Genomic DNA, 19,896 nt, shown 5'->3' on the forward strand with positions numbered 1-19,896 from the left:
CATGCTGTGAACACAGATAATATCCTTTAAAATTCACCCCCAACGCAATGCATGCTTTTAGGTTTTAAGTAGTTTTTCCAGAAACTTGATGGCAGCATGGTAGGAAATAACACAGGAAGTCATTCCAAACTTCACATGTCAGAATCCTATAGTTTGCAATAAACTCCAAACCACATCCTAGAAACTATGATGATTTTATGTTTTCTGGCAAGAATGAGAGTTATTCCTAAAACAAAACAACAGCAACACATCCACACATGAATGCCTGCATTCATATACAAATGCGCATGAATATGCACACACATGAATACATGCCCACACACACACCTGCAAATAAGCACACATAATACACATGCTCACATAATCACACATATGTACACACATTCACATATATGGATACATATACTCACATGCATGTATAAAACACATACACACATACATATACATCCACTTGCTCACACGCAAAATTAATCTTGACTTAATTACCATTCAGCTGCTCCAGAAATTCAGAGAGCATCCACCTCCCCCACGGGAGTTTGATTGACCCTGTATAAAATGATTATGCCCATTATTGTTGAAGTATCTCTGTAAGCTCAGTTAAACATAGCCAGTTAACATGTAATCAGCATAACCTGGCTATGCACATTGCTTGAAGTATCTCTGGACGGTCAATCTCCAAAATATATTCTTATGTCTACTGATAAACTTTTCAAGAATGTCATCTGCTTTGTCTACTTGTAACCTAAGTCTTCACTCATGTTGATGTGGTTAATTAATAGAATATATTTCTGTTGAGAATAGTCTATCCGAACCCTGTGGCATGTCGTGGTTTCTCTCTCTCTCTCTCTCTCTCTCTCTCTCTCTCTCTCTCTCTCTCTCTCTCTCTCTCTCTCTCTCTCTCTCTCTCCCCCTGTGAATATTCAAACAAGCCATCAGTGGAGAAGGCATCTTTTCTTTACTCACATCTTTCCTTGAATGTTCTTCTTTTGTTTCTTCACTAGATGCTTCTCTACTTCGATTTCCAAACTGATACAAACAACAAAGCAGAAGTGAGATTTGAACCTGTGTGCTTATGGTTTGTTCTATTGACTGCATCATTGCATCTTGCTCAACCAAAAACATCACAATACATAGTGATTACATGGTATTTGTAATATCTAAAATAGCCATACAATTCCTGCAGAGATATTAATGCACTCACATATTCTAGATTATAGAGGATTTCTACCATATCAATAGTCACTGTTAGGTAGCAGATATGCAGTTTAGCAGTTTGTAGCTTTGAATGTCATCACCTGTCAAATCCTTAAAAGTATTTGGGACATAAGCCTGACAGGCTGGCATCCTACTCATTGCTATCATTTATTAAATTTAATTATGTAGTCTGTTTTCTTGCCAAAAGCAGATAATTTATAAAACACACCATTTCTTTTAGGGTGACTGGAGTCAACATGTCTGTTCACATTAGATTTAAAACAGAGACACTTTCCTTGAAAGAAGTATGGAATGAATTGTTTTCTAAAGGGTTTTTGCATAATTTTAATTTGCCTTTTTATTGCTACTAAGGGACCATCTGTACCTGTGGGTTTTGAGAAATTTAAAACAACCTAGCAAGTACATCTTGTAATTTCCACTGTGGAAATATATAATTAAATCAGCTTTGTCAAGTGGAATGAGAAAGTAAAATTCTAAGTCCTAAGATACAGAAAAAAATATGTAGACTATATGGTAGATATTTAATTATATGAACAATCCAACACTAAGTTAATCCAACTATCTAATCATTTGTAATTTCTAATTTGTAAAACTTGATGAAACAATAGTGAATATCTAAATAATAAATAAAATAATTTTCTTCAAAAACAAATAATTAACCTTCTAGTAGAACTGAAGTTAAAATCAGGAATAATTTAGATCACATAAACTAGTTTATTGGCTGCTGGGTAGCTCACTATGCACATTTGATGTTTTATTGGAATTTTATGGCATAATTGAAATATTGAGGAATAATGGAGATTCTTCAAATTTTTAATAATCTAAACCCATATATCTTTCATTTTTAGTTTTAAACACTTCTTTGATAAGTAGCGACATTACTTGTTATTAATTGATTCATTCATATATAGCAATTGTTTGCAGACATTTGGCCAAACTTAACCATATGGCTATTATGAACAGCTAATGTTAAAGTAAGTAAAATATACAAATGAAAAAAATTTAAATGGTCTAGAGACATGGCTCAGTGGTGGGGAACATTTTTCTGATCTTGCATAAGAGACAGGCTAGATGCCCCACAAACACATAGGGAAGTGTGATGTCCAGCATGGCTTGGCATCTTGACATGACTTGGAGCAGTGAGGGAACGAAGAAAGGGCAGATGTTAAAGCAATGACAGACACATGGTCACAGAAAGGCTGAGGCTGGTGGGCTGCGTAGATTCTGATGGAGTGGCATCAACAAGGCAGTTATCCAGCACCTCAGCGAGTTTACTGTCTACAGCACAGGAGAAGGGGTAGATAGCGCTGGTAGGAGGTCTTGGTAGGTCAGTCCTTTCAGGATCTCTTGGAGGAGAAAGCTGAACCTACTAGATGTTACATACACTCTTGACATTCTTATTTGTACTGAAGCAGGTTAGCCATCTGTCCCTCAGCTGGGTCAGGGGAGGCTTTGCCTTCCCATGGGTCTGATGGATTGGTTCTTGGCATGGCCAGGCCCGTGCTAAAACTCCATGTTCCCTCATTACTTCATCCACTCTTTTCACATTCTCTCAAAGGTTCCTTCACTCCCTACAGAGAGGAGCATAACTGCCTGTAACTCCAGTTCCAAGAGAAACTCAATGCCCTTCATTGGTCTCTGCAAGCACCTTCATGCATGTGGTGCACAAACATATGTACAGGCAAAATGTTAAAAAAAAAAAAACAAAACCCTAACGTAAAGCATTGCAAGTGGCAGGCATGACTTTCTTCTCAGTAAAATCACCTTTACTACAAGACGGCCATGTTCTCTATTAGCTGAGACACTGAAGGGCCATCACAAAGTAACATCAAAATAGAATCCAAGAATTAGATAAAACAATTCTTTCTTATGAAAAGTGTAGGACTTCCTAGGACTCAGTGCAGTTAGTTTTATCCTGTTTATTCCATCTTTGACTGCAAGAAATGGTACAGCTGTTGGTCCTGGACAAGGAGAGGAGACAGAAGACTGTGTGGATCTAGAATCTTTGTCTTTAAGGAAATCATCTAGAAACTGCGAATATTTTGGGCCTGTGGAGCCCAAATATGTCCCCAGTTATAAATGAGAAAGGAAGGCACATGTATCTAAATAACTATGTGTGCTGATCACCGAACTTACATTGGGAAGAACTGGAGAAACAGGGCAGCCATTGAAGAGCACATCTTTTTACTGTCAATATTTTAGGGGAAATTATATCACCTTAAGACTTAAAAGTAAGAGGAAAATGTGCATATTCTGCTCAAATTATTGACCAACTACTAATATGGTTTATTACTTCTTTCTCCACTCAATACAAACTGATATATATATATATATATTTCATGTAGGTTCTTTATGAATGTATTTTCAGTTCTACAGCTAATCAATGCCTTTACTACTGCTGTGATATGACACTATCACCAAATCAATTTATAGGAGAGCTTAGTTAGGCCTTACAGTTCTAGAGGGATAGGAGTCCATGACCACCATAGTGTGAAGCACGGCAGCAGGCAGGCATATGCTGGAACAGGATCTTGAGACATAACCATGAAGTGTGGGGGGGGGGGCGGCAGGAGGCAGAGAGAGATGGTGGGGGTATGGGGAGAGGGAGAATCCTGCGATCCTATGATCCTTTTGAAAGCTCAAAACACAAGTCTGTGACATACCTCCTCCAACAAGGCTATTCCTCATCATCCTTCCCAAACAAGTCCACCATCTGGGGACGGGTGTTTAAATGCATACGCCTATCGGGGCCTTCCTCATTCAAACCACCACAATCAAAATAATGCAGCCATTTAACCCAAATTGCTATGTATTAGTAATATTTCCCATGAACTGGCATATCTGTTACAAATAATCTTTACTAACTTAAAGAGTACTTTAGACTAATCCTTTCATTTATTCCCTTAAACTATCTTAGAATTCACAACTCTGCTTTTGAAATGACCTTCTACACAGCCCTGGATTCTGTAGAAGGGAGAAGTGGGCCTGGATCTCCAGGGGCTCTGAGATTTCTAATTGCACTTCTGAAATAAGGATCAGGACACTTGGCATTGTTCTGCTTGGAAGCTTTGCCGAAGCTTTTCAATGAAAACAAAGTTTTTGGGCTTAAAACATGCTCTAAAATCAGAAACCTGTGAAGCTCTCTACTGTTATTTCCAGCTTCCTACAATTATTCCCATTTCATGGGAAAATGAAAAAGAGGAAAAGAAAAGAGCCAAATGAAGCTTCCTCTGAGAGCAAATTAAACAACCCTTCTTCTAAACGGTTGTCTTCAAACAAAGCCACAAAGCTCATTTTCCATCTTGCTCTTCGAGACGGAAGCACAAAAACAAGTGAGTAATATCCTATGTTCCTCTTTCTAGGAGCTTTATACCTGCAGCTAGATAAGCCATTGTTGCTTGATCAAACAGAACAGAGAGTGGAGATAGCCTAACATTTGAATTGGCACAACACGCCAAGACTGATGTCTAATTAAATGAGAAAATCCTCAGTAATCAGAATAGAAGTTATAACTGCCAAGTAATTTCATAGTTTCCCTATCGATGTAAATTCCACCTAGGATTTCTTTTCTATTTATTCACTCGTTGATTTTTATTTTTGTATGTGTGTATATGCGTGTGACGTGTATAGGTATGTGTGCATGTGTAGGTGCTTATATACTCATGTAGATGACAGACATCAACATAAGATGTCTTTGTTGATTTCTCTCCACTTTATTTTAGTTGTTTTTTTTTTTTATACAAAGCCTCTCAGGAAAGTGGGAACACATCATGATTTAGCCAGACTCAAGGGCCATGAGCCAGCCTCTGTGAACCGGTTGTTCTCGCCTCTGAGCTCCGAGGTCACAAATGTGCACGACGGCACTCCACATCATGCATGGGTGCTGGGGACCCAAACTCATGTCCTTATGCTAGAGCAGAGCGCACTCTGCTCACTGAACCATCTCACCATTCCCCACATCAGGTGTCTTAAGAGACATTATAAAAATGTCATAGCTCCCATAAGTACAACGGCAAATTCATTATTTACTGGCCTTGAAATATCAACTTAATGCACACATGGTGGAGCAGCCTATGGGTGTGCAACCATCCTGACCTCATTAGCTTCAATATGCTCTTGTAATAAAATAAACAAGACAAAGAAGATTTAGAGTTTTCAGCTCTGGGTAGATAAGAAACATTCGTATTTGAATCACTTTTGTCTTATAAATTGATTCTCTGATAAATAAGATTCCTCCCCCCCCACCCCCCGCCAGCTCATCCCTATTAGGATGAGATGTATCATGAAAACAAACCGAACTAAAGAGTCTTAAAAATATTTATTTAAGAAGTGGAGTCAATTTAACAATCATTCTTCTTCACTGAGTAGATCCAAAAGGACAGAGTAAGAGAGAAAAGAAACTACAAGGGTGAGAGAAGCCCTCCCTCCCACCCGCCTTGGCAGTGCACTCAGCTCCAAAGCTGGGATATTCCTTTCAGAGTATCATCCAAACCATTTCAATGAATATTTCAGTGAGAAAAACAGACCATGGTCCTTTGGAGCCTTTCAGTTATCAAATGCATTAAAAAAAAAAACCCTGCTACCAAATGGCTATTAAAGCACGAGACAGTTAAAAATATCTGGGAACCTTGGAAGCGTCATTATTGTAGACAGTGGACATTTTAGTTTCCAATTATGTCAATCTTTTGGGGGCAAGGCCCCGCCTTTGCCTCAAGTAAACATCTAGAACTCTAGAGCAATGCTTGTGTAGCTTAGCTTTCCCAAGCCTTTACTTTTGAACAGACGATAATGAAAGCCATTGTTGGTTGCCATGGGTCATTCTTTGCTTTGCTTTGTTCTACTAAAAGGGTATTAAGACAGAACTGGAGGCTTAATTTTACTTATTCATAAAGCTGCATATGCCAAATTATATTTTAAATAAGTAATGTGAGACGTTTTTAAGTGTATGCGGCCATTATCTCTTCTAGAATGGGCACTGCTGATTAAATAACCCTAAACTTGTTTTTGAGTCTTCAGAGAATGGACACTTAGCACGGCTCAGCCAGTTTTTCTAGTATCCACATTAGAGAGATATTTCAAGCTCTGCCAGAGGTACCTCCTCCTACTCCTCTAGGGAGTAGCCATTTGGCTTTTATTTTCTGGGACAGCCTTTTGAAAGGGCTTAAGGCCCTTGATTTAATTTTAATTCCTAAAGCCTTTAAAATAACATTCTGGAGTAGCCTGAGAAGGCTTCCTACGGCAGCAGCGACCTTCCTGGAGTCAGCCGGATACTGCTGCTTGGCACATATTAAAACAGTAGATTAACACTGAGCAGCTCATGACCATGCTACATATCAATATGTTTTGGTATATATATAAAGAAAACAATTGTTTAAAAAGTCAGTAAGGAGAGATTTTGTAATGGTAAGTACTGCTTTGAGCTGTACCTGAGAGAAGCCAACTGCTTACAGAAAACAAGCACATGTCTTCAAAGATTATTTCTAATAGATTTTAATAGCATTTCCCCCTCACTGCCAAGCTTCTGGGCTACGTGTATGTATGTGCACTACGTACATATTTGGAGGCCAGACAACAGCATTGCTTTCCCTAGAGCTGGAGTTACAAACAGTTGTCTGTCACTAGATGAGTGCGGAGAACCAAAACCTGGGATGTCCGTAAGAGTAGCAAGTGCTTTTCACTGCTGAGCCCTCTCTCCAGCCCTTTACCCACATTTCCATTATAAACACAGAATACATTGCTGAATACAAATAAGTAGCTGTAATATTTTATGCATTTTTACTCAGGTCTATGTGGATCTGCAGAAGAAAGATGCGGGGGATTTGAGTAATCACTTAGCTATAAATATATTTCACGAAGGAAAATGCAGCAAGATGGAGTCAGCCACCAAGCAGTCAAGTATGCGAGAGTGTACAGTGTGCTGCCCACTGCACTCTTTGACGGCATACGCTGTGTTCTTCTATCAGAGTGTAAAAGCTGTCTGAGAAAAAGGTGTAATTTAGCTCAGTTTTACCCCATAAATGTGTCCCTATCTGCTGTTTGTTATAAAGCTATACATTGAGGTATTTATGACGCAGAGCACGGGCACCACTTGTAAGCTGTCGCAGCTTCAGACAGAGAGTTAGCTCAGAGCGCGAGCAGAAAGAGCTCAGACTTCTAACTCTGGGTCTTGCGCACCATGGTTTGAGGGGCAACCCCCTGATCTCTAAGACCTTCAGCTCCCTAATGTCAAAAAGCTGAGTAAAGGTTAAAAGCTATGATGTATATAGATATTGATCCAAAGCAGATACCCAGAGAACATTATTTTAGAGAGAGTCTGGCCAGCACATTAGCTCTAAGTGCCTGGCCGGCTACAATATCCACATGTTAACTTGTTCTGAGATAGAAGAGAGGGTGTAATCAACACAGCATCCTCAACAGCTTTGCTCCAGAAACCCCCAGGCATGGGAAACAGCACTCGGGCATCTATAATTGGTAAAAAGCAATGTTCTCTACTGTACGTGAACATGCACTGAAGGACATGCATTTCTGTAGGATATCGATCACCCAAGAGAATGTATTGATGGCTCTGTTAATGGCACTCTTTCTTAAGAACCTGGCCCTGTATAGTATAATTCAACTTTGACAAAAAATATATGGGACAGGAAAAACACACACCCCCACACACATACCCATATATACATCCATACACTTGACAGATGTGTAGTGGGATGCACAACCTACATACAGCTTTTAAGTAAACACTTAGACAAATAAACAAATGCTACTACAGATGTCCATCATTTTAGTATTCTTCATTTATGGGAATATGCACATATATAATTAAGCTTTTTCTATGAGAATTCTGAAAGTCTACTCTATATCAAACCAATAAAGAACTTGTGAGGACACAATTTTAAATTGAGACATAATTGTAAAATACACTTATCATAATTTCTTATATAATCATGATATAACTATTACCATATCATAGAACTCAAAATTCTTTGCTACCTTTTGTTACGAACGTTATGTACCTTAATCACTAGTGTTGTACATAAGTTCTGAACGCAGATCTCATTATTTCCATTCTGAATTCCAGAAATTGTGTGATCCAGCCTTTCATACTGTGTGTATAGTGAGGAAGTTGACATGGAAGCCATCCGTACTCTTATTACAGGTTTTAGACTGCTCATCTTACTGTTCTTTCCTAGAGTCATCTGTTATTACTATCTATATACTATTATTACTCTATCAGTGAGTACTATTACTACTCATTGACACATTTTCAAGGATAACTTTTAAAAAGATGAGTTTTTAAGTCACTGCCATACCATTTTCCCTCTTATATTTAATTTCATTAACATTACTGAGTCTTCTCCTTTTTGCCATTTTTTCCTTGTATTGAAAATGGATATTTTTTTTCTAACATAATAGGGTTTTCCCTCCCTCTGCTCCCCCCAGTTCCTCTCCCTGTCCCCTCCCATCTGGATACAATCCCTTTCTGTCTCTTATTAGAAAACAAACAGGCTTTTAAAGGGAATCACAATATAATTTAATGTAATAGAACTAACATAATAGGATAAAAAATAACATATCAGAGTTGCGCAAGACCAACAAGCCGTGGGAAAGGAGGCCGAGAGAAGGCCCAAGAATCAGTCACATACTCAGGGATCCCATATGAACACTGGACTTGAAGCTGTAACATCTACACAGAGGACCTGGTACAGAGCCGGGCGGCCCCGCGCAAGCTGCGTTGGTCTCTGATTTCATAATGAGCGTTGCTCTGTTGACTTAGAGGGCGTTCTTTTCTTGGTGTCCTCCATCCTCTCTGGCTCTTCCACTGTTTCCTCCTCCTCTTCTTTGGGGTTTCCTGAGAACTGAGGGAGGAACTGGGTGGAGGGCGTCCCCTTTACGGCTGAATGTTCCAAAGTCTCTCAGTCTATGGCCGAGTCTGGCTGTGGGTCTCTGTATTTGTCCCCCACCTGATGCAGGAGGAAGCTTCCCTGAAGATTGGCTGAGCAAGGCACTGATCTATGAATATAGTCGAATACTTTAGGTGTTGTTTTATTGCTACTTTTTTTTTTCAGAATAGTAGTGCTAGGATAAGTGACTTTTCTTACTGATAGATAAACAAAAGATTCTGGTTTTAGTATGCCACATATTTTTGTTTTTATATGTAATATTTTTCTAAAGCTATATATTATGCTTCCTGAAGCTACTGGTTCAGTTCTTAAATGCGTTGTAGTGTACATTTTTGTACTACTAGAATTTTCTTGTCAAGTTGAACAACAGGGAAACTGAAATAAAATTATGTAAATGTATTTAACGAGAAGTAAGGTTTTGGAATGTTGACAGTGATACTACTCTCCATCCCTTACAAAACCGGCATCTCTAATAGGAGAGGCTCGAGGAGACAACATTCATATTTTTCCCCACAAAAAATTCTATTTAAATATGCTTGTGTAGTGTTATGGAGGTCTGTATTTCTGGGGGCTTCATTCTAGTCAAAAGTATTTTGTTCTCATGGAATGAAAATAAGATAAACATCTCAAGACTCGGATCTTGGATGGGTCGTTCAGTGCTACATGATTTGGTGAGGCACCTGATGCCTGAGGTTCTGCAGTCTGTGGTCCTCAAATGAGCAGGAGAAAACTTGGTCTCTGAAGTTATCAACTGATAACACTTAGAAGCATCTTTATGTACCTTGGATGTTGTAAGCACACAAGAAGTAATTTTTTAATGAAATTATAAGAACATCACTGTTGCGATGACTTCTTTGAGGAGATTTCTTATTGCTCCAGAGGATAAACGTATAAGAAATATTTGTTCTTCAGCTGTTAAGATTTGTGAGTTATTCTCCAAGATGATAAAAATTTCACTCCTGTTGTGAAGCCTGAAATTTCCAGGTATAAAAAAACAATTACTGGGCCAGTCTCCACACAGGTGAAACAGATGAGAGATTTTGAAGACCTTCCAAATCTAACTCCTTCCCTGGCGAGCTTTACAGTTCGGAGTCTTTCTACTCCTAGAGCCTCTACAATGAACACATGGTAGAAACTATTTGGAAACTTAACTTTTTTCAAAAAATCTTGTCTACAAACACAAATTTTTATATTAGTCCCCTTTGCTGAGATACCACAGGAAAAAGACACCTTAAGATATGAAATATTTTGTATAAATTTCATGAAGTTATGATTTTTGTCAACATATGTTTATGGCCATGTGTATTCCCTTCTTGTTTCTACTCTTGTTGCACAAACACAGTTTTACCAACCTCAGGGTTACTTCAGACTTCTCTCCCTCTCACACACTCAGGCTTTCTTGAGTGAAATTGTGCCTTGGAAATCCATGGTATGAGCATCCTTTGTGAACTTCAGATAACGCAAGAGAAAGAGCAGACTGACTAAAAGAAGCTTAGTTTGCAGCTGAAGGATTTAGATGAAGACAAAGAAAACAGCTTTTAACTGTAAGTTTCTTCAGTATTTTAAATAGATTTTAGGAATGTGCCACTCTTTCAAGTATTTTAGAAAAGTCTAAGGAAATGGCTTAAATAAACCTCGTGTTTTATCAATAATACATATTAATGAATGAATATCTCAAATTCTTTCTCGTTTTTTTTCAAAGCCCAGCTTAATTGCATCTGGTGAACTTGGATGATGCTACAATTACCATCACATCACTACTTCCAACCTCTGTGCATGATGGCAACATAGTCTGTACAACCCATTCATGCATGGCTCATCTGAGAAACTCATGGTTGATTTTATTCCACCAATCTAGTTGAGATTCCCACAGAAAGTCTTTGAAGCCGTATTTGAGGGCTTTCTTCTTTGCTACGTCATTTGGTGGACTGAACTCATAAGAGTCCTAAGCATTTATCTATAGTGGTGTGTTAGGCCAGCATAAATGAAGGAAATGTTAAAATTTAAAGTTGGGAAACCAGTGGTTAACGAGATCAGTCATGCACACCGGTATATGAAGTAACAAAAAAGCTTTTTTTTTTCCATATGCAATTCATCGCGGCAAATGGTGGAGAAATAAATTTTATAACACCAAAACATTGCAGATGTATTTATTTGAGGCAGAATAGGACAGATACTTAAGTTCCAAACTATAATAAGATGATAGTCATAGTAGTTTTGTAGTTATATAAAATCTGGTTTGATAACATTCATATCTGAATCTCTTCATTTTATCACTTTTATTTTTATTAGCATATTTTCAACTTTTACTTTTTGGCAGTTTTTTTTTTCTTTTCTTTTCTTTCTTTCTTTTTTTTTTTACTGAGCAGCATTTATCAATGATGGGAAATTAAAAATCAATATAAACACTTAAGGTGGGTCTTTATTCAGATGAGGAAACAGTTATGCCACAAACCTCAGAATAGTGGAGAGGATACAGCACAGGGCTTTGAGGATGTTTGTGTGGGCTAGTCAGTTATTTTCAATTCACCCTTATATAGCATGTAGTCCATTTAGCTTCCTAAGATGTGGTACTCTCTATCAGGGTAGTAGTATTTTCTTCCTCAGCTACATGTGACTGTCAAAAGCTCTATGGGGTTTCTGAATTTCTCAGCCACAGATTTTGTAGTCAGCAGCAGGTTAACGTAGAAAGAGCTGCAACACTTGGTACCCAGTGATGTAAAGATAAACCTCTGTGTCCGTACCAGTGTCCATCTATTAACACTTCTTTGCTTTATTTGAAATCGTTTTCACTTGGTTATTGTTTTTTTAACGTATGCTTTTAATATTCTTTTATTTCTTTATTAATACTAAGCACGTTTTTATAATTTGAGTAGGTTAAGTCTCTGCAAGACCGGTTCATGAAGTTGCTTCTCTACTTACTTGGGTTCATATTGGGGTATATGTTTTTGCTTTAAAATACAATTGTGATGTCCTATTTACTAATGTGGTCCTTCCTTGAGTCCTATGTTAAAAATGCACCATCTAGAAGAGCTTCTATTTCTTTCTCTCAGGCATATGGGAAATGCAATCAATTTGCAGAGTAACCAGCATCTAATTATCTACTGGAAGTTTCCCAGATTCTTTAGATAATATGAATGCATGACATAAGAAAGAAAAAAAAATGGTCAAAAATGTTTCCTATCTGTTACTGCTATGTAAAACCACAGTCAATACAGATACATTTCTTTCTTTATGGGCAAGTTTCTTTCCTAAGGTGTTACAGATTATTCATTGACCTGTGTGTTTAGGAGTCCTTTATTCAGACCGGATTCTCTGATCTCCTACCTTCAACAGACTCCAGGCTGTATAGACAATCAACTGAGGTTAGCAGGTAAGGCTTTGGATTTGGTTTCTTTAATGTTGTACATCCATTTAATAATAACCTTAAAGTATTAACTTGCCTCATTGTAACCAAAGCCATGCATTTAGAGACTATTTTAAAATATGCTACACCTTTTCCAGGTGTTTTTGAGAATAAAGTGTGACAACTACAATGCCCAAGGTTACAACCTGACCTTCAGTGTCCCATTTTTGAAGCCTTTATGGTCATTTTCTAAGTCAAGGATTCGAAGCCTATGGTCTGTGAGATTAACATGGCCATTGGTGGAGTGTGTGTGTGTGTGTGTGTGTGTGTGTGTCTGTGTGTGTATGTATGTATGTATGTGTGTGTGCTTGTGTGTTAGTGAGAGGTTTATCCATGGTAAATATGTACATTTATGCAGATGTCCATGCCTCTGTGTGTACAAAGTCCAGGGGCAGATGGTAGGTATTCATTCTCTCTCTCTCTCCCTCTCCCCCCTCTCTTCCTTATTCCCTCAATACAGAGTCTTTCACTGAACCAGGAGCTAGCTGTGTGGCCAGCAAGCCCCCAAAATACTCCTGACTTCCTCCAGGACCACTGCAAACACTGAACTCTAGAATTACAGACATGAGTAACTACACTTGACTTTTGACTTGATTTTTTTTTTTAATTTTATCACATGATTGTGCATCACCAACTCCTACCTAACTCCTAGAAATGGACTTTTTATGAATAAAATTTTAAGAAAATGGCAGCCATGATTTTTCATGATTGGCTTTGGAAGCCTAACTTTGCTATTAGGCATTCATTCACTCACTGGGTAGGGTCTGTGTGGAGAGAGAAGGTTGTTTGGTTTTGACCTTTTTAAAAAATTCTGTTTCCATTTTATCTTCTCACCCTCTTTCTCCAGCTTCCTTTGAGGGCCCTACTCAAAACGTCTCATTTAATAATTATCTTTATCTCTACAGAGATGAGGTAAGACAAGAATACAGCCCTGTTCGAGCCCTCACATATCTGAAAGCCCCCCCACCCCAGCCTGCATCGCTCCATGTGTATAATCTCTAGTTGGCTTTCTTCCACATAGTGAGGTTCTGGGATTCACTTAGAAAGACAAGCTTCGGCTCCCGAGTAGCAGACAGAGTATTTTTGATTTTTCTCCTTGGCAAGATTCAAGCTCTTGGCTCTTTTATCGTTTGTGTCTGGACGTGAACCCGATTGCCTGACTGGCCTGGCTCTGAACAGGGGGTCCATTCTCCTCATAGAGCAGTGTATTTTGCATGTGAGCCCAACCATACCAGTTTGACATGTTACCTATCATTGCTGTATGTTTATAGCTGAAGGGGCTGGCGAGACAAAGTTCCCGCATCCTCTAGCCAAGAACTAGAGTTCAAGTCAAGTTTTTACAGGAGCCTCATTCATCCTGTACACAGCAGGGCTTTACTGGCATCTCTGAGAGGACCTTCATTCTTCAAGAAAACAATATGGGCTCAAAAGAGAAGAAGTAATGAAAACATCAACCTGTATGTTTATAATCAAGTACCTTAAAAGATGACACACAAAACCAAAACGTTCTCATTAAAATGTCCAAAAAAACCACTGACTTATCACTAGGAACGTTCAAAGTATGTCAGATGTTAAATTACTATGACAATTGAAGTTTTTAGGGAGAAATGAAGGCACTGGAAATAGCTGGAGTGTCATCTGTGGGTAGCAGCTACTTAGCATGTGCTCTGGGTGGTCAGGGAGGTGAGGGTCAGAATCATTAAGCTGAGCCATGATCTCCCTGTTGGGAAGGTGTGGTGCATAAAAGGTTCCCTGTCCTTTGCAGAGTGAAGGATTGACAGAGCACCTCAGGGGACTTCAGGACACATGGCAGGTGCTGATTTCTATGTTGACACACTGGAGACAATCACATTAATGACTGAAACTCAAGAAAAGCTTTAATAATGTAAACTATTTTATACATCCCTTCTCATGAGAGTGTATAGTACTTAAAAAAAAAAAAGGACCAGATGATGGGCAGATGAAATTTATTGCTGCCTGCCTGCCTTTCGTCAATAGGGTGATCCAGGCCAACTCAGTAAAATGTTGTAACCTCTGTCCGAGCTTTATGTTGCTCATCCCTCTGTGTCTCACCATGAGTCTATGAGACAGGATGGAAAAAGGGTGAACACCACAGCACACATCTAATGTTTCTTCTAGGCCTATACGCCTATCACCTAAGGAAAACCTACTCGTAAAAATGTCCAACTGTGCTGGGTGTGGTTGGCATTCCACTTTAGCCCTTGCACTCAGGTGGCAGAAACAGGCAGATCTATGTGAGGTCCAGGCCAGCCTAGTCTACAGAGTGAGTACTGTCAAGGGCAGTCAGGGCCGTTCAGGAAGATATGTCCCCAAAACAAAAGAAAAGTTTCTCGCTCTTCCCTGGAATATGCCCCCCGCCGATTGCAGTTGTTTTCCCCAGTACTTTCTCCCTCCATCCTTTCCCACCTAGTCCTTCTTTCTTGTTCCTGTTTCCCTCTTGTCTCCCCAACCCTTCCAGTGATGTGCGTTCTGTTTCCCCTCACAGAGAGATTCCTGCACACACACAGTCCTTGAGCCCTGCTTGTTTCTTAGCTTCTCTGGGTCTGTGGATCATAGCATGGTTATCTTTTACTTTACAGCTGATATCTACTGGGTCTGCATTATCTCACAGAGGATGATTTTTTTTTTCTTCTAGTTCTATCCATTTGCCTACAAATGTCATGACGTCATTGGTTTTAACAGCCGAGTAATACTCCGTGGTGGAAATATGTGTTTCTAGCTCACCTCAGAGATGGGCTCCCCATTGGCCAGCTTGTCCCCATTCCTCTCCTCCTACTGGGTGTCCTTGCCCAGCCTCAGTACCAGGGGAGGGGCCTAGCCTTACTGCAACTTGATATGCAATGGTGAGTTATATCCATGGGAGACCTGCCCTATTCTAAAGAGAAACAGAGGAGAAGTGGGTGGGGTGCAGAGGGAATATGGAGGGGAGGGACTGGGAGAGACAAGGAAGGGTAAACTGCAGTCAGGTGTGGGCACTGCAGGAGACTTTCGAGTCTGGCTATATCCAGAGAGCCAGCGGAGCTCGATCTATTACAATGGCTGCCCTTCCTCGGCAGAGTTTTCTCTTCTAGTGATTTGGGGAATCCCAGATCTTTTAAGGAACATTACATAACCCCCAAAGAAGATAGCAGGCCCAACCCTGTCCTGTTCAGCAAGTATCTGGGGATTTCTGGAAAAACCCAACCTTATGCTAAGGAGATCATGTCCTTCAGCAATGACCTTTAATCATACCTAGGAGTTCCTCCTCCACCCATAGAATAATTACATTCTGTGTTTTCCTTCTTGTGATAGGACCCCAAGCTACTGTAAGTAAATGAAGTACTATACCACTACTTGTAGATTAAGCATCCTGGAACCTCTAGCTCCAATGAATCAGACACATTCAACTTCAAGCCCCTCTGTACTGACCAAGGCTTATAAATAGAGGTTGGCTGGCTTTCTGGTGCTCGCACCATTCCTCCACCATGATTGTCTGAGACTCCACTTATTCTGGGGAAGAAACACTGCTGGATGCCCGAGGCTTGACTGCCAATCAAGGCAGTCAAGGCAGCAATGGCAAAGCTACCTTGGCTGCCAATGAAGCCTGTTCCATCATAAAGGCTAGTTTGGTGCTGACCGCTGGTGAAGCACTCACCGGGCCTTCCTTTCGGCCAGTCTCTGATGTCTGCCTGCATTCTCTGCCATGCTTAGCACTGCAGGCAAATGAAAAGCTGTAACACTTTGGATTGTGGAGCTCCCAAGTCTCCACTGCCATCTGATACCAGCAATTTTATTCTAAAAGAGCTAAACTGTAACACTCCACGGAAAACTCCATGCCCTGGCTTAGCACAGGAGCTTTGTCCTAGAGTGCTGTAGCAGTTCCTGAGAGAAATGAGATCTTTGATCTTGAGGTCTATCTGTTCTGTTCTCATCCAGAAGCAATCAGCAACTGGACACACCCACCAAAAGTAGAACTCAGGCTCAGCCAGAGGCTGAATGACAGTCAAGATGTAAACAGAAAGAAAGAATGAATGAATGAATTAGAGAAATAAAAATGTATTTATTTATAAACCTCTAAAAACAAACAAAGAAATAAACAAAGGAGAAGGTGGGTAAAAGGCTAATGATTAGACAGAATTAATGTCTTTCAAGGACTAAGGGAATAGGGAGTAAAGTCTTCCTGTTTCTTGGCTACATGATCACAAGTCCAGCCTGTATCCAGTGCTGTAGTTTTCAGTGTGGATACTCTATGATGTTCAATAGTGTCCTTCACAAGACCGTATTCAACTTGTTGATTGAAAATTTCACTTATCAAAATAAACATTAATATTCAATAAATTATTTTTGTAAAGCAACAAAAAAGACAAAAATATTATCCTACCGATCAAGGCTGTTGACAAGAGTGGGATAGTTTTAGCAGTGGGTTAATTCTGAATCCAATGTCTTTATTCAATGTCTTTTGCCTATGACTGAAGTATGAACTTTTGATGTTATAATAGTATCAGAGACAGATGAGTTTGACATGTATTATGGGACATTGTAACATTGATTCATTCCATTTTATTGGTCATACACTTTCATTAAACAACCTAGCAAGGGAAAAAGCAAGCTGGCGTGGATGAAGTTTAAAGGTTACGTTTTTAATGTGGTTAGGAATTGTGCTGCTCTACAAAGCAGCAGGAGTAAATTCTTTTTAAGATCCATGGGAAAACTGGTAATGGGAATTTGGCCAGTTTTCCAGTACCAGGCATGATTTTCCTCCATTGAGAAAATCCTTACATCCGATTAGGTAGCTGTCATTTACTACCAGCAAGTAAATGTCACTTATTCCACTTTTATACAGATCTCATCATGTTGATAATTGTCATGGTTCATAGGTGTTGCATTTGGGTAATTTAATCACTTCTTTCCCTTAGCAATCTGCATAGTATTTTCTGGAACCCTGGAAGCTAGACAACAGGAAAGAGACTTTCAGGTCAGACCCAACTTTGTCAACTGAGTCCTGTGTCTTACGTGTCTGGTGTCAATAGGATCCAATCTGTACCCATTGAGAGGCCACCAAGTTCTACATCCATAATCTATATTGTTTTGCGAGTTGCTTAGACTACCATGACCAGTCATCATAAGCACATTTCTTTGCTGGGTACTGGGAATTTTGTTAGTCTATGGTTCTGGTAGAGAGTATTGTCAACCCACATGGCTTAACTTACACACACACACACACACACACACACGAACTTTTATGTGAGAATGCAAACTTTAGGTGTATCATGTCTCCAGACAGAAAATTTACTCAAACTGGGTTTTAGATATTATTGATTCTTGCAGGTATGAAGTTAAATATCTTTAGGAAAATGTTGAGAAGATGCTTGCCTTTCTGGAAAATTACCAAGAAGTCTTGAGGTAAGGGATTCTTAGTATTTAACCCAAATTTCCCCAAACATATTGGGATGCAAAGCCCATTGGAAAAAATTGCTTCTAATGATTATAATTCAAAAATCTGTGTTTGCAGAGCAGTTTTCAGAAAATCCAGGCCATAGTAAGATGTTATTGCATAAAAATCAAAGCAATAATTGGGAGTCCTGCCTTCCTCTGTTCTCCATGACTTCATTTGAACTGCACTGCCCTTTGGAAAACGTCCTAAGGATTATGATTGTGGCTACCTCACAGTAAGGAGGTAGACTGACGTGAGGCGGTAGTGGGGGAAATAGAATAAAACACAGAGAGTACACCCAGGGTTCAGAATCAGGTGTTTTGACATCCAGTATAAAGCTCCTTTCCCTCACTCCTGCTCCCTGTAACAAAATTATATGGATTTCTAATGGAATGCAAGCAAACATTTTACTGAAACCTACAGGCAACCAATCTTCTCTTTCCCAGGCCTCAACCACACAAATGTATTAATCACTAAGTGCATTTTTAATAGGAGCACCTGGTGAGATAATTTCCATATCCCCCCACTTAACAGAGGAAGGAAGTAAAAGACAAATCGGGAAGGTATGTGAAGTCATGTCACTGTTAGTGAGCGGGCCTCACTTCAGTGAGCTTTTATACTTCCCAGTAAAGCCTTCATTGTACTCCACTACTTTATGGATTTTCATGCCATAAAGCACTCGGCATGAAAGTATTTTTCAAGTTTGCTTCTTGTGTGACAATTTATTAAGCTCATGATTTCGGGAAGAGTCTCGCCTCTGCGAAATATTGTTATCTGTGTTTTCAGATATGGGGACAGAGCTCTTCTGCAATGCTTTCTTAGGAGGATCATGAACCAGCGTGGCTGGTGAGCTAGATCCCCCACCTCAATGGGTCAGCTTCCTCTATTGTGATCACAGCAACTTCACTTTACGAACCCTGGAAATAGATATTAAAAAATGTGGCCAAGAAATGACTCATTCTCATATATTGCCTATTATAGAAGGTGTGACATTTCACATAAATAAAAATATTGTTTTGAAAAGTCATAGCAATGGCTTCATATAGATTATTGAACATGTTTCATATATGTGCTCATTGAGGTAAAATATTTACAAGGACAATTCTAACCTCAGCTGGCAGAAAGGGTTCTTTATTCTCACATAGTACTAGAGATAGGAGCATGAGTGTAGCATGAGGTGATGTGTTTTTATCTGTTCTACACACAGAGTTAAAATGTCCCTTTGAATATAAACTTGCCATTTACTTTCTACCTGTCATATAACCAACAGTATCATTATACATAAACCAATAAGCAAATGAGCGCTGTCCAATGATTCTTATTCTAAGTGGTTAAGATATAAGGGATGAATAAATTGACTCGTGACTTACAAGGGCTTGGAGTCTCTGCCACTTGAAAGTGAAATAGTTCATGCTTTGTCTAATAAATGTGGGTAGATTTGTTGTGTGCACATACTTTAATGGGTGTTAGGCACACAGCAAAGGGAAAGCTGCGCGCTGCCACTACTTTAAGGGACTTATCTTGTAAAAGAGCTGAACATGAATAGCAGGAAAAATAAAAACCATGCAGGGTAGTAGCGGTGGGATAGAGATGGAGAAGAGCCCACCCAAGTCCAGAGGACTAGGGCTTTCAAGAGCACAGACACACCGCCATGTGGGTATTTTGAATCAAAACTGTAGCTTGTGAAAGAGCAGTCACAAGCTCTTGATCCATCCCTCCAGCTCACTTTTGTAAAATATTTATATCAGCCGTAAATGATCATATTTTTATTCAAGTAGTAAGGCACTTCCCATTTTATTTGTGAATATTTGCTATTCACACTTTTCCCAAGCGTGTCTTCTGTCCAGTTATCTTCCTGATAGAAATTATTTCTGAGACTTCAGTTACACTATATTATCAAAGATATGGCCAACTGAATATCTCTGAAATGGGCGGGCAAT

At 39.4% G+C, this 19,896-nt stretch overlaps 1 long non-coding RNA gene across 1 annotated transcript; it reads left to right on the top strand.

Moving 5' to 3' along the window:
* The first annotated feature begins 10,540 nt into the window (after nucleotides 1–10,540).
* Nucleotides 10,541–13,176, top strand: LOC311604764. The gene is made up of 3 exons (XR_014781657.1): nucleotides 10,541–10,660; nucleotides 12,407–12,489; nucleotides 12,983–13,176. It is a non-coding gene; the product is annotated as an uncharacterized lncRNA (long non-coding RNA).
* Nucleotides 13,177–19,896: the final 6,720 nt, after the last annotated feature.

This window comes from Acomys minous (genome assembly GCF_964271855.1).
Source record: "Acomys minous genome assembly, chromosome: 9".
In the NCBI taxonomy this organism is placed as follows: domain Eukaryota; kingdom Metazoa; phylum Chordata; class Mammalia; order Rodentia; family Muridae; genus Acomys; species Acomys minous.